The sequence below is a fragment of the Microchirus variegatus genome (assembly GCF_963457635.1).
Source record: "Microchirus variegatus genome assembly, chromosome: 15".
In the NCBI taxonomy this organism is placed as follows: Eukaryota; Metazoa; Chordata; class Actinopteri; order Pleuronectiformes; family Soleidae; genus Microchirus; species Microchirus variegatus.
This window is the reverse complement of record NC_139816.1, coordinates 25,653,396-25,669,475: the sequence shown is the minus strand read 5'-3', so window position 1 is coordinate 25,669,475 and position 16,080 is coordinate 25,653,396. Positions and strand designations below refer to the sequence as shown.

The 16,080-nt window shown below is 39.7% G+C and overlaps 1 protein-coding gene across 2 annotated transcripts in view; it reads left to right on the top strand.

The window, feature by feature from the left end:
• Nucleotides 1-3,735: 3,735 nt before the first annotated feature.
• Nucleotides 3,736-16,080, top strand: part of itgb1a (integrin, beta 1a) — a 30,711-nt gene continuing 18,366 nt past the window's right edge. For both annotated transcript variants that reach the window (XM_083902016.1, XM_083902015.1), the window contains exon 1: nt 3,736-4,097. The gene's annotated coding sequence lies outside the window, so the exon portion shown is untranslated. The remainder of the gene's footprint in view (nt 4,098-16,080) is intronic.

Here is a 16,080-nt window from a genome sequence, read left to right as displayed (position 1 = left end):
ATGAGAAGCTGATGTGAGCTGCACTCAGCTGCTTTTAATCCTGGTCTATCATTAGTTGAAGTTAAGCTTGGTATTCTTTTTTTTTTTCTTCAAGGAAAACCACATCCTAAACTGTTGCTAGGTTATTTTGGCAGGACACTGGCAGGAAATTAGAATTTATTTATTTATAGCTCAATATAATTGCAGAGATATAATATGAGCGTTATGTTTAAAATTAGTTCCTCTTCTATAAATAGAGGCCCTGCTTGGTTTCATTTATCATATACCATAATTCGTCTGATTATCCTTCACACACAATTAGCTCTCTGTGACCCGGCAGCCCTGCTATAACCTTCTTTATCTCTCTTTAAACTACTCCAATCAATAATCTTGCACCGCAAAGATACCGCTTTAAATAGTAAATCATTTAAGCAAGAGACAAAACATCATCAATCATTTGTTTGTGCAGCTACTGCTGCAATCATCATAAATACACACATTCAGTGAAGCACAGTTTTAATTCACTGCTCAGTCTATGTAATGCATTTTCAATTTGCAATAATTATTTGGAGCAGGTCACCTTTGACAAAGTTGTTTTTATTGCAAAGTTGTTACTCGTGTCTTGTTAGTGGTTAATAAGTTATTCACTAATACTACAGAGGTAATTACAGGGTTGACGCTTGTTTATGACTGACCGCAGCTCCTTCTCTAACCCAGTTAGCGCCAGCAGATAATTACAAACCTGATTTTTTTTTTTTTTTTTTTTTTTTCACCCCAGTCACAGAGTTGATGCAGTACAGCTGATGAAACGTGCACACTGTTAAAAAGTATGACTCGGTTTACTGTGTTCATAAAACAACAACATTGACATTTTTCACCAACATACATCACAATAATGTATGGACATTGGGTGAACTTTACCTAAAACCAGTTGACTCACATTGAAACTGGGTTTTCTTTGTCTTGTTTTCAGTTTAAATGTCTAATACAATGTTGTATCTGCAGTGATAAATGTTAATAAATCATTAATATAGAACATTCTCGTTAACAATCCATGATCAGTTATTAACAGATTGATTTGTGGCCCTGTTGCCGTGCAGTATAGTATACCGTATATACAATAGCTGATGTATACAGCACACATGCACACATGATCAATATCACAACCATTCATAATGGCAACTTATATGACAAATCTCATTATAAACGAGATATTAGATAGTAGATATTTAGGCAGAAGATCTGCTGTGTGACTCAAACTATAAACCATACCTGTAATGTTCTAGTTTTACCACCAGGTGGCTCAGTGGACGAATATCCAAGTACAAATTATCTCGTCAACAGACATTTGAAATTATGTTGAAACCATTTTTCCAACATACTCACAGTCATGATTGTTTACATTAGTACATGAATTTCAGGCAGAGGTGGTTGGATTAGTGTTTATCTTTTCTTACACGACATATGAATGGCAAGATGTGTTTAATATTGAAGTCAAAAGTATGGACATAAATGCAGTAAAACACTGAAGACATTTTGCACAATAGGGAAAACAAGTATACATTATTGATACTGTAATTTAAAAAAAATAGTGAATATATATTTTATTTATTTTTGAAACACAAAATTCCCTGCTGTAACAAAGCCAAAGTGTGTTCTCTGCTCTAAAAAAATAATTGTTGCTTCTCAGAAGAAATTGTAGACATTATGAGCAGAAAAAGATCAAGAAATGTACATTAAGTATACATTACTTAGTATACAGTATATGTTTTCGAGTTTTAGCCCTGTTTCCATGCAGTGACTAAAACTGGCCACAAGGTGGCTCCAGAATTCAGGAAAGCGCTCTAAAGTACACAAATCATTTTCCATGTCATTATTAACATTATTTGTTATACATTATAAATGTATATAAAAGCGTTTTAATACGTTTGCATTGTTATATCACAATGACACAATTACATACATTTTTTAAAACTATCAATAATAAGCTAGTAATATTCATATACACACCATAAAAAGTATAACATTTACATGCATTTTACTGTTTTTATGTTTGTTTTTCATGTTATCTTGTTTTTGCTTTTTTTTTTTTAATTAATTTAAAATAAAATAAAAAACAGAAAAGAAAAAAGAAACTTGAATCAGAAACATTCAACATTCAAACATTCAATAAGAGGACGTTTCTGTTGAGTTGTTACATCTGCAGCACATACCTTGTGTCTGAGCAACATGTTTCTTCCAGCATTTTCTTTTTTCTGTTACACAATCTTTATCACCGTCCCTGTCATTTCCTGTTCCTGTGAAGTATTATGGATTCTCTGGAATTAAGTCATCCTCCAGGGACCTCCACTTGTCCCAGTATCATTGTGAATGCTACATACTTTGCACATAATGCACACAGTACATTTGTGTGTCTATACATGAAGATTTAAAGCCGTCATGTGGAGCTTGTTGATCTTGTAGCCCCCTGGAGTCACGCGCATGCATTTGGTACACTTGAGCCTTGTGTAAACCCTTCAATTCATCTTATCTAAAGACTTAAACACAGACATGAGCTGTAGAGAGAACAGAGAATACAATAAAAGTTAACTTTCCATCAGAGCTGTTCAAACTTTTCATCCATGTGCAGATATGGAGCAAAGGGACATTTCCCTCTAAAAACTCCCTGGAGACTAAACAGGATCTGGTGATCTTCCGGCGGTGATAGTTTGTTTTCACTCACATTTTTTCCACTATGTTAGCAAATGCTGAGGCAGACATCACTTTCCGCCAAGATGAACATAAATAAATAACTAGCTGTGATGATTATTTTTACTAAAACTGAGCCAGAATCTGTTTTGGCCCTGTTCCTATGTGATATCTTGTGCTATGAGGCCTAAACAGGTTCAATTAGTTTGCGTGATTATTCATCTCACTGTTTGACCTTCCATTGTTATATAGTAATTAATAATAATAAAGTAAATTATTTAAATAACATATCTTTCTTTCTTTCTAGACTATAGATCTCACTGCCACACTCAGTTCAACCATTACAACAATTTAACTTCTAGTTAACTCGTTATCTCTTAAAACATATACATTTATACAGACTGTTTGTACTAAATGTAGATTTCTGGTGAGGAAAAAAATGCAAACCTAAAAGTATGAGCTTATCACAGAAGTCTGTCTTTCTAAACATGATGATCTTGCATTTACCTCATGATAAAAAGTAAACTTGCTCGGGCAGTGATTTGAGTATGGGTGCCCTCTAGTGGTGACAAGAGGGGCAGAAATACCTGGATAAGTCAGCAAAATAAACACAGGATAAAACATAACATTTGCCTTCAAAATAAAATCTGCTAAAAAAAAAATATTTATTTATGTATGTATTATATCTGTAGCCCCTTCTAACATCCAGCCTCTGATGTGACTACTATGTGCAGTTTACTAAATTATCGATACATATCCCGATAATTAACTGTGAATTGTGTTCGAGTGTGGAGGATAAAGCGGTAGAAGATGGATATGGATCCTTTGTTTGAATCGATACTGACGAGAACTTCATTGATTGAATGATTGCCCAACCTTACGATTACCAGTATGTAAGTGGGATATGGAGATTCATTAATCCACACTTTCTTTGTTTATTTAAAGTTTTCGCTTACTGGACTTACGTGCCAGTTTTTGTATTTTATTTTGAAAGCTGTAAGCGGAAAAGGCTGTGATACACCGTGCAACAACTTGACACACGTGCAGTTCAGTCAGGAGTAGCGGAGCAGTGAAGCGGGTCCTGATTCTCCGTCTCTTCCCGACTCACACAGTGGAACAGACGGGGCCCTCGTTACAGTTTCCCCGGATATCGTTTCTCCAGCTGTCGCGTTATTCCCGAATTTGTCTTCGCTGTAAAGTGTGTACTTTTTTTCACTCTGTGGTGTGCGGTGAAGGGGAATGAGTAGCGGGGAAAAGCTACCGTGACTTTATCTTTTTTTTTTCTAACGGAGGAGACAAGTGGCCGCTGGTGCCAGCGGGGCAGAGAGAAGCTGCTGCTGCTTCTGCAGCTGAGTAGCGGCTCATCACAGCACGAACAGTGTTAGCTTCTTCTGAATGTTGCCACGGATAAACAACACTACAGCGCCAAGGTAAACACAAGCAAACAAGACTGCTAAAAGCTATTACTCTTTTATTGTTGGTGTTTTTTTTTTTTTAATCAAAACCATAACAAAAAATAGTATCAGATGTTATAATAGTATTGTATTGCTGTTATTTCTAATATGATGTCTGTACTAATAAGTGTGACTTCATCTTCTTAATCATAAACGTTTTCAGGTTTATTTTTTTTGACTGAAAACTGATATGTTATCGTATGTGGAGTTAGTTGCAACTTAACTTTTCCTTGTGCCATCTATGGCACCATAGGAAAGACCAGTGATTCCACATGTAGTGTTTCAAGTCACTCCAGTAATTACACTGCAGTAAGGGGTGGGTTGGGCGTGGGGTTCGTTGTGTAGCACCATTGTTCAGCTCATCTACACTGTGCATGAATGTTGTGATGATGTGCAGCCTGTCTACACACACATGCAACAGGCTGCTGCTGCTGCTGCTGCGGCAGCTCTTCTCTTTTAATGTGGATTGTCATATGACAGGGCCTCAGCCAGGGGATCCTCACATGATCTATTTTAAACTCCCCTTGAAACTTGACATGAAAGGCTGGATATGTTAGACGTTTGAAAGTAGCTGAAAGTAGGAGTCAGCAAGGTCCTGATAAAGCAAATCTGTGCTGCAGAGGTACAGATATGTTGAAGATCACAGAATACATTCAGTAGATTCTGTGACAGAGGGGACTGCGGCTTCCTGTAGCAGGTATAGTGCATGATGTAAATTGATTGGATCTTGCACTGTAACCCCCCCCCCCCACACACACACACCCATCCATCCATCCACCGTACATTTTATCTGAAGGGGAGCAGAAGGATGAAGGCCTAATAAATACAGCTGATGGAGCTGTGTAGCCAGAGAGCACAGGCATCAATTTAATCAAGGGGAAATGAAGCCAGGAAGGAAGGCAAGGACAGAGGGAACAAGGGGATGTTGAAAGGAGATGACAAAGGCAAACAAGGTGGTTGGAAGGACAATAAATCCCGTTTTACAAAAATGAATGTGTATACCCAGGATTTGTGAATCCATAAAAAAAAGACAATTAACGCCATTCCTGTTGCCAATGGTTGTTCTGCTCTTCATTGTTTTTAAGAATAAGATACAAAACTTTTTTAATCAGCGATGACAATGATTCAAATATATATTTCTCATCCTCTGACCTAATTTGTTGTGCATCTATTTTCTCAAAGTGGCAGCAACAGAAAACATTTGGTCAGATGACTTCACACGTGTTTGTAGAAGTGGTGAAATTTAAGAGGTTCCTTGATCCATCTAAGCACAACACGCTGTAGATCCTGCAGAAGTGAAGAAAATGTACATGCGTCTTTGAATGCATTTCATTAGCTCCTCCTCTTAGCTCAACCTGCTGTAAACCCTGCATTACCGTCACTAGCTCTAATGCGCTGGAGTTTTTGGAATATTTGACAAATTATCTCTGCAAATATTTGAATTCTGTTCCTATTCGGAGTTCCTATTCTATATTTTAGCTTGAGTCAATGTATGTGTCACTTGATCTGATTGATGAAATAAAACAACATTGTTTCAAGTTGTAAACAATGATGACATTCCGTCCATTAGCTTAGCCATTAGCCATGAATGAACAATGACAGTGTTCTCCACAAACATTCATGGCTAATGGTTATGCTAATGACCGGAAGCGATTAATTTGTCTGCTGATGTTGTGTTGGAAAGATCACAGGAATTTTTGAAGCAGAGAATGACGTAGGCGAAGAAGAATTTAGCATGTTGACCTGGGCTGAGGTCTCGCACTTCCACCAATCCTGATCAGAGGCGTAGCTGATAAAAACCTCAGTGCATTGCAGAGTCATTTGGCCAGGAAGTGAATGTCAATTTAAACAAATTTAAACCCGTTTAATCCTAGGATTAAATTATTCAATTTTTTGACCAGTGGGAGTGGGTAATAAGAAAAGAAGAGGGAGGAATGGTTACTTGAGGATGAGGGTAAATGTAGGACATGGGGAGGGGGTGAGGGTGATGGGATGTTGAAAGACGGTAGTGGAGCCAGGAACCACCAGCTGAATGGATGTGACCCCAGGCCTCCAGGGAGCAGCTGCTGCTGCAGGCGCCGGCTCCCACCTGATTTACGAGGCCACTTACTGGACAGGCGGCGACACACGCACGCCCACCCCTTTCTCCTGCACATGTTAGGCTTCCGGTGTCCCTCCCTGTGTTTGTTTCTTATGTAGTAACTCGTCCCCTTGAGCTGTAAATGATGAATGTGCACTATGCGTGTGTTGCTGTGTTCCTAAGGGATGCGAGTGATGCATTAGTGTGTGACTGCCCTCAGTGACACATGCTTTTTGTCAGAGTGTGTGTGTGGGGAGAGGTGATGTCAGAGAGGTGAAACGTGGTGCAAGCAATCACCTGTTACCTCCATCACACACAGACACAGGTTTGCGCAGCTATTCTTCAGAGGACACTGCATTGACTTCCTCCAAATTGTGGTGCAACCTAAACAAAGCATTATGTGTCTAACTTTTTTCTATCTAACAGTTATGTAACCTTAACATTTTACATAACCACCATCAGAAATGCTCAGAAATTAAATTCTGGCCTTGGTACCCATGAGGACTATAGGTCCTTAAAGTGGAAAGTAGAAACAAAATGCGCACACACACACACACACACACACACACACACACACACACACACACACACACACACACACACACACACACACACACACACACACACACACACACACACACACACACAGACACACACACACACACACACACACACACTGTGTATGATTTGTTGGGCAGTAATTCACGTTTGTCCAACAAGCGCAAACCTCTGCAGTATTTCCTGCCTCCAGAGCAGTTCTCAAACCATATGGTGATGAGTTTACTTGGATTGTGCTGGTAACTTTAACACTCAACATTTTCTCTGCATGTGTAACACAATATCTTCCTTTCCGTTCTCTTCTATATGATTTTTGGCACATGTTTGTCTATTTTTGTAGCTAGATTATGGGGTGGGCCACACTCATGGTTTTAGGTTTGTAACCTCTGCAGCTGTTTTTAGCCAAAATCTCTCCACATTTTGCTCTCATTTAGTCCTTGGCGTTTCCCCCCTTTTTTGTTCAGAGGGTCTCCTGCTTCTAAAAACAGCTTAGCAAACACCAGGGTGGAGGAACAGCATGGCTTACAATGACCTCTGCTTACCAGGGTCTGCTGAGAAAATGAGGCTGAACATGTTATGTTGGTAGTAAACAGTAGCAGACTCTTGCGGCCTGCAAGTTCTATTACAGTGTATTTATTATTGCAACAGTGTGGAGGTTTAACTGAGTCAGAAAAGAAATGTGTATTTGCCTTTTTTTCCACAGCACCACTCAGTTTGTGCTCTCAAATGTTCATTGGCGTGAAAATATGTGTGTTACACTTAAAATAACTCAACAGTAGCAAAATAAATGGTTTACTCTTGACTGGAAATATTGGCCTTGGTATCAAAAAACCAACATGTGTAGTTTTATATTTGTTTTATTAGTTACTATATTGGCAGATTTAAAATGTGTTATCGGGTATCAGCAAACAGACAAAGATTGACTAAACTATAGACTAAAACAGAAGGCTGTATAGACTGCTGCCTTTTATGCTTGCACCCTCTCCAACCATTATTTATTGATCTTTATTTGTTTTAACACAATGAAAATAATTACATCGGCTGTGAATATGCAAAATATTATACCAATTTCACCACAGAAAAGAGTAAATCTCTCTGTGGTTTACTTGGGTGCAGAGAAAAATCTATATTGTATCAGTAATCGACCCAAGACAATAAATTGTGCATCCCTAGTTTTATGTATTATTGTATCACTATACATAACTAATAACTACTATACTGTATAACTAAGTATGATATCTTGCAATTGGAATGTGTGGTCATACTTTGGTCATTTCTTGAGCATCAGTCACTTTCCTTGTGCCTGACTTCAGTGGTCTATGTGCGTGAAAACATAGACCCAATACAATGCAAACACTGTTCCATGTCTTTATGAATATGGTCTGTTACACTCTGACGTCTCAGGAGTTGTTAAGTGAGTCACCTGCAAGCTGCCAGTTCAGAGACAGAAACTCCTTGTAACACTGTCTCTTCATATGGGGGCTTATTCAACATTGGCTGAAATTCCTATATGAATGTAGGGAATGTAACAATGCCTGGAGAGGATATTGCAGAAAAGTTAACCATGTAAAGTGTTATCATTGTAAGATACGAGAGAAAAGACATAATATTTGATATATTTAATGGTTAACATCCCTGTAAACAGAGCAATTTAATCATCTAATCAATTAGATGAACAATCTAATCTACAACAAATAGTAAAATTGGCATTACAATTTGAAATTTGCTAATTCTTTTAAAGCTCCATTACTATGACATTTTGACTCGCATGATTTGGAGTATTAACCCCATTCAGATAGCTTGAGTAGTAGTAGTCTTGAAAACAGCTTTTCAAACTGTACAGCAGAAATAAAAACACTACAGTTCAACAAGCATGCTTTTATTTCTGTTTTAATATAAAAGATTTGTATTTGTGAGAACCCTCCATAGTTAGTTGTAAGTATGGCAGTGTTTAAAGGGACTAATTAAAAGCTGACAGTTGAGTGATAAAGGTGAAGTACCGAGTAATCTAATTAATCGGTTTTGCTGCTGAGTTATCAGTAATGTAATAACTTTCAGAGTAATGTGCAATGAGGAATCAATTACAGTTCACATGAACCTTGCTCAGCACTTAAGGAAAAAGAGTTTGTTCCAACACACATTGACAGTTGACAGACAGTTGACCCAACAGCAAAGTACATTGACCAATACTGCATCAGTTGTGTTGGGAGAAAAAAACACACTCATACACATGGCATTGTCTAACAACCAGCATATATGTTCTTTGCATTCGGATGACTATCCTTGGGGACTACTTCTGTTGTCGAAATGTTGTTGCTGCTTGATGAGCGGGGCTTATACTCCACCTACCAGTGGAGCGGAGGTTCAGCTCGCGCATGTGCTGTCAACACGCACCCAACATGCTCTTTGCGAGCTGTTCCAAGATCTGGGCTTGCAGCCTGCACGTTTATGGCGCATTTCGTACCATGCACACGGTGCGCGTTGTGTGCGGAAGTATACCAGGTGTGTGCGGAAGTATACCAGGGCCTTGAGAAGATGGTTGATATGCATGAGCTCTCTGTTGTGTGACCTCTTGGCTCAGATATATTGTATCTTTTGTATTGTCCTTTGATTGGCTGGGGGTAAACAGCCAATTTGAATGATCTCTGGCATCGAGGGACACCAGTGTTACTTCAACAGGCAGGAGCTTAAGACTTCACACCAGCTCTTGCTTGAGAAGCTTTACAAAAAAGTCTTTATATAATGAATTTAGTCAGACTAATAGGGCAGGTCACCAGCTTGATTTCTATTTTATTCATTTATATTCAGTACTAGCTGTACAGCTCAGGGACATCAAGCTTGAACGTTGTATTGCAAGGTAGGGATGGGACTTTTTTGTCGACAAATCACTCGACAATCGACACGTGTGCACCTCGGCAAAAAAATTACGAGTAAAAAAAGTCGAAGTGTCACAAACACGTAAAGTTCACGACCATGGAGGTTAAAGAAGCTGTGCACGAAAAGGTGATCCTGCTGTCCAGGCTCTCTGCGCTCTCACATGATGATGCGCGCGTCACCTGCTCGTTCTCTCGAGTGGCTGTGCGCGTCCAAGCGTGTGTGTGCGTACAGTGCGAACCAGGTTGCGCTTAAGTTTAGGACGGGGGCGGGGGACATGACACAAGCGCTACACAAATGAAGACGGCATCTCACTCAGTCAGGATCACTGTACTTCACTCTGGTAGACACCTAACAAGCTTTTTTTGCTTTTTTTTGCCCCTCATATTTATTACCGCTGTTCTGATGGTCTATAATGGACATTACAGCCATGTTTTTGAGCCTAAAATGAAGTAGTACAGTGTAGAATAATTCACACTCCCGCATTGCTGCTATTACTGCTGCTGTAAAAAAAGTCGACAAAAAATTCGACACGTGGACCTCGACAACCGACTCTAAAAATGTGTGAAATTCCCAACCCTATTGCAAGGGTTCTTTCAAAATACAAGGCTGTTACTCTGAGTCTATTATTCGTATTTAGCAGTGCAGAGAAGTGCAGGACTTGCATGCAATCGTAGAACATGATGTTCAGTCAGTGGCCCTGGAGAAAGCCTTGAGAATTAAACCTGACAGATATTCCTCCAGCATTCCCAGGAGGAAATGCATGTAACCACCGAGTGCTCTGTGTTTAGCTCTGCATAGTTTTTTCACTCTCCCATGGCAGCGGAAATGGAGGCCCTCCAGTTCAAGTGTCAAGTCTGGGGCCTAATGAAAGACATCTGAGTGTCATTAATGTGCCAGTCTTTAAGCATTAGGGCCTCAGCTGCAGAGAGTAGTATTGTGAAGGTGTCCACACTCAGCTGAGTCTGCTGTAGAGTTTAAATCCAGTTACCGCCAAGCCTTCACAAATCTGTAGTGTGAGAACAGAATTGCCTGCGATTTAATGTTGTAGTTCCCATGTAGTCTTTATGACCTTCAGCTTCTGTTGGACAGTGCAGTATGTGATGCAGTTCTTATGAGCAGTTGTGTGACTGCCTTGTTCTGCCTCTCCCTTTACTGCCACTGTCTGGGTGACATTTGTAATTTTGACTGGAATAACTACAAATCTGATACAGTCGCTCATCTAATCATCAACATGACTTGTATTCACTTTAGTATTCCTGTTAGCATCATCATTGTGAGGACGGTAGCGCGATAATGTAAGCGATTATTTCACAGCACTGCTTCATACAGCCTCAAAGAGACTCTAGAAGGGCGGTAGACTCTCTAAATTCAGACAAAGTCAAATAAATGATCACCTTGAGTTGGTAGGTTTGGAGAACTTGTCTTTATTATGTCTCCATCTTAACACACTGTTCAAGAATCTGCTCCCAGCTCTAAATATTTGTTGGAGACTTCAGCTGCTGTCATTTATTTTGATTACCCTCTTCACTGTCTCTGCAATGCGGGGGCTGCTCTGGGTTTTGTATGTTTGTCCCAGAGCATTAATATTGGTGACAGCTGCTTAGATTACTTTGATGGCCTGGTTTATGTTTAAAAATCACACACACTTAATTCACAAAGACAATATGGTGCTGCTGTTCTGGCAGCTCACAAAATTTCAACTCTCTGTAATAAGGCAGTTTGGTCCCGTTGCTCTGTCCATTGCCTTTTTCTCCCGTTGTTTCTGTTCTCTCTTGGTTGAATGCCAAATATGTTATCTGGGAGATGTGGCTGGTTTCCAGGCACAACGATGCAGGCTTCCTGCATGATCCAGTTGGGCTTCCTGTGTTTCAGCAAAGGAAGGGCAGAGTCAGCAAAGACGGGGCATTTGGAGAGGATTTACTCTACAGCAGATCCCAGCTCCACAGGCTTAGCCCTAGGCTCACACTGTCACAGCCAGGCAAACCCCAGAAGATCCTCAAAACTAGCCATCATTTTAGCACGGTGGTTGGTGGTGAGAATCAGATACTCTGTCCTTCCCCAGAACTGCTTTTGGAGTATCACCATAAATGGTAAAACAGATGGCTCCCTAAAAATGTCTGTTTTAACAGATGCTTTTGTAAAGCTTGTATCACTCAGGTTTTACTCAGTCTACTGTTTCTAATTATTATGATATAAAATGGTATAAATGCACGAACGGTAAAACAGCATTAGGGCAGTTTAATTATGGAAGACATTTTACTGTCATGAACTTTTATTTTAGTATGTATCTCACTTAAAGTTGCTTGAATGAGATGTGAAGTCTAGTTGTGTGTCTCTATGCGGTTACGATTTTGTCTTTCTTGTTATGAAGTTCAGATTCATGGGTGATGGCAGGGGCCAGGTGGGGGAGAAGAGTCAGAAATAACTTGTTAGTACTGCACAGCTATTTTGAACACAGAGATAGAGCCATGGTGTGAATAATGATACAGACTTGGCCAACCCCTCAAACATTGTGGTTTTGCCTTCATTGTTTCTACAGAGAAAGATGCAACCCTATTTGATATGAATCTATGTTAGGTGTTGCTGCTAATGTGTTATTGATTTATTAATTGAAAACATGTATACTGTCTTTCCAAGGCAGTTTCTCCCTGAGAAGTGTATCTTTAGCTTCTGTCACACATGGGGAATGTTGGTGGGCTTCAGGCCAACATGTGTGGCTAAGTGTTTTGTGTGAAAAGCAGAGCAGAGTTTTCAAGACCAGCAGCAAGGAAGTTAGGCTGTAGCTACTGCCCCATTACTCAATTAAACCATTACAAAGTGTATAAGTGGGTCTCACTTTGGATTTAGATTTGAACTATTTCTGGATCTGCTGTAAAATACTAGGTCAACAAAGACCTGTGACTATCATTCTGCATGATCTGAAAGGAGTTTAGCATGTAAAAGAGACCAATTTGCTGCTGTTTTAGCTGCGATTTTGATCAATTACAGTCCAACAATACTTCTGAAACAATAATGGAGTATGTCATTATTTAAAGCATTAGGACAATGTGACTTTGGAAAGGATAAATGCCACATTTTCTTTTCACAAAGTCAAATTTAAAAGCGGGCAATAAAACACTTGCTTACAGAATTTAACACGTGGGATTTTACTGCTGCAGCTTTAAGGCCTGCACACACCAGCATTTAAAGTGGGGAGTTTGACACAGTGAATGATTTATTTCATGTGAATTTCACATTACAAGACATTCTACATGGTAGAATTAAACCGTTTTACCGTGCTTTGAAACCATGCTTGTTTCTGTCTTTTCATAGAAGAAGAGAGTCTCCTCTGTTGGGGTGAGCGGACTGTAGAGTGTTAGTACTGAGCAGCTGTGCTTTCACAGCTCCAAGCTGAAATCTTAGCATTTTAGATGTATTTGTTGCTACTACCGCTTTATTTACTCATGCAATTTTGTCTACCTAATTGTTTATCTAATTGTTCAAATTTTACAACAGAGCTTTGATTCAGCTACTCCCAGCTCTTTTTTTCCCCTCCCTATCACTCATGCAGACAACAGACACATCTGAGCAGTCAGAAAAATTGAAAATGCTTCAGCAGGCGATCAAAGACACACTTAGCAGGATATCATTTTCATTCCAGTTCAACCAACCCTAAGAGAAGGTTAAGGTTTTCTTTAGGTATGCACTGAAATGAAAGTTGTTGGCAGAAACCGACTAAAACTTGCCCCAAATCCGAAAACCAAAAGAAATGCCACTTCTGTACCATTGTTTTTTTTAATCTAATTTTGTTGTTATGGCTGGGACTGTGTGTACTTACCTATCTAGATTAAAATTCATGCTTCAAAGAATAAATCAATTGAGAATCTATGAAATAATTTAGGAGGATCTCATCAAACATATCAGAGAACGGGTGCATCTCCGTCTCCTAGCGGGCTCTCCATATCCAACACAGCCTGGATCATTTCTCCATGCGCTGCTTTATCCCCATATCCAAGTAATTTATGATGAGGATCGAGTACAGTCGTGATGAAGTGCATGGGATCTGAGTAGATCTTAGTAAAACATGTTGACAAACTCTTAAGCACGCACTTTTTCATTGTTTTCACTATGTCTCACCCTCTTTGTGTAGAAGACGCTTTAGTGCTGCAATTAAGGGAATAGCGTCTGTCACAGATAGGGCTGAACCATATATCGTTATCGTATCGATATCGAGATATGAACATTCAAGATATTAATATCGAAAAAGCGATGATATAAACTATAGATAGCTCCGGCAGTCACAATAAACATCTTTTTTTTTGCCCTTGAATGCACCACTACGGCCAGCCAACCACAGACCTTATTTCATGCTTGCTGTGGATCGACAGCTGAAGCAAACCAATGACAAACATAGGAGTGCGGGAGGGAGAGGAGACTGACACGCACACTCACACACACGACATACAGTGGGAAAATAAAAAAAAAGGAAAGAAAAGTGACATGAGTGCGGAAGATAATGAGGCCAGTGGCGATTTTTTGTGCCAAAACATGCAACCACGGACCTGTGGTCACGTCGGACAACCGAACCTTACATCAGTTTAACGATCCATTTTATTACAACAAACTCCGAACTCAAGACCCGCTGTCTGCAGACGTCCTTCTTCCCCGGGGAGCATACAGGTGATAATATAGCGCAGGAGATGAGAGGTGCGTTAGCTGCTAACTGTTAGCAGACTGGGACTTGAAGGAGGACCAACAGGTTTGCGCGATTACTGATAATCGAACATTAAAGTGGAGCTGCAGTAAAAAATGTGATGATGATGACATTTTTTTTTTTTTTATTCTTAGGTAACTTTATGTTAATGTTGATGACTGGCAGTGAGTTCTCATCAATAAAACTGCACTTTCCATGTGGAAAGTTTCCACAGTCTTTTGTATAATGTTTTTTTTTTTCTGAAAAATGCTTGGTTTTCACCGAACCTGCAGTCATATCGTATCGTATCGATATCGAGATATCTGGCATGAATATCGAGATATTAAATTTTGTCCATATCGTTCAGCCCTAGTCACAGATGCATCCAATCAACTGATCTCTTTAGTTAGCTGCTCAAAGGGGGCGAGAAGAGAGAGAGAATGTTCTCCATTAAGAACACACTGGTGTGAAGTTAATGTCGCGGGGAGTTCATAATCTGCGCTGTATGTAGCCAAGTTTCGCTTTTGTGCAAAGAGACTTTCCAGCATTTAATCGGTTCTGTTTGACCGTGGTGTTCCAAACTGATCTTGGAAAGACTCTTAGCGGGAATAGACAGTTTTTGCACGTGTCATCATAAAATCCTGTTTCGGTGTTAAAAGTATTTCCGCCGAAAACTGAAAATGCCTTTTATGGATATGTTCGGCCGAAATGTTTCGGTGGCCGAATTTTTGGTGCATCTCTAGTTTCCCTGGGAATAATACAGTGGTGGGAATTTTGGTAACTATTTTGTAGATATATATATTTTTAACATTCTCTTGCTTTACATCCTTAAAACTTGTCTGAGAAAGTTCCTTAAAAAGGAAGCTGATTTCTAACATAGTCTTGTAGATCTTCTTTGTGGCTAAAATAAAGAATGTGCAGGCTGGATCAGACTTAGTGGAAAAATCATTGGCACTGCTTTTGCAAGCTCACAATGTTCCACTCTATCTTTCAATGTTCAACTCTGTAACTTACACTGTTTTTTCTGTCTGATGCAGCCTCTCCTGTAGAGGAGTGGAGGAACAACTGGAATGCCCAAGTAATGTGGAAACTGTGATCGCATTTCAGGTCTTTTTTCCCTCATTTAGTATATTTTACTTTCCCCCCTGTGTAAAGATCTCATTGGAAACCATATTGGATTCTCTGTTCATTTTATTGACATAACTATGTCCCTCATTATCATTATTTATCTCACAGTAGCTCCTCAGGAAAGGAGGGTATGGTGAGGGGGAACACTTTAAAGATCAGACCATCTGTCATGGTCTCAGAGGGCAGCCTGATTCATTGCTTTTGTCTCATATGAGAGGGTCCCCTGGATGACGGTAGGGGGTTGGGATGGGAGTGGAACGAGACACAGGCAGACACTGTTTGGTATTCTCCTTCTGTTCTGTTCTGTCGGGTGGCTTGTACGTCTCAGAGCCCAGACATGCTCTCGACTCTGTTTGAAGGGTATGTGATGTCAAGGGGCTTGGCTGGTTTGGCTCAGCTCACTGCTGAGGGAGTGAACTGAGCATTTGTGTGGGTCGTATGAAGAGGGAGGGAGAGAGAAAGGAAATTGGTGAAAGAAAAAAGGGAGGATAAAAGTTTAGGATGCCTGAGGTGTACCAAAGACATCACTAGAATGAGACTCAATGCTTCACGAGTGCCTCTTTTTAATGAAATATTAATTGAACTCAGGAAAAGACTTTAGCTACACTTATCCATTAGTTTTCAGAAATTAACCCATAAATGTT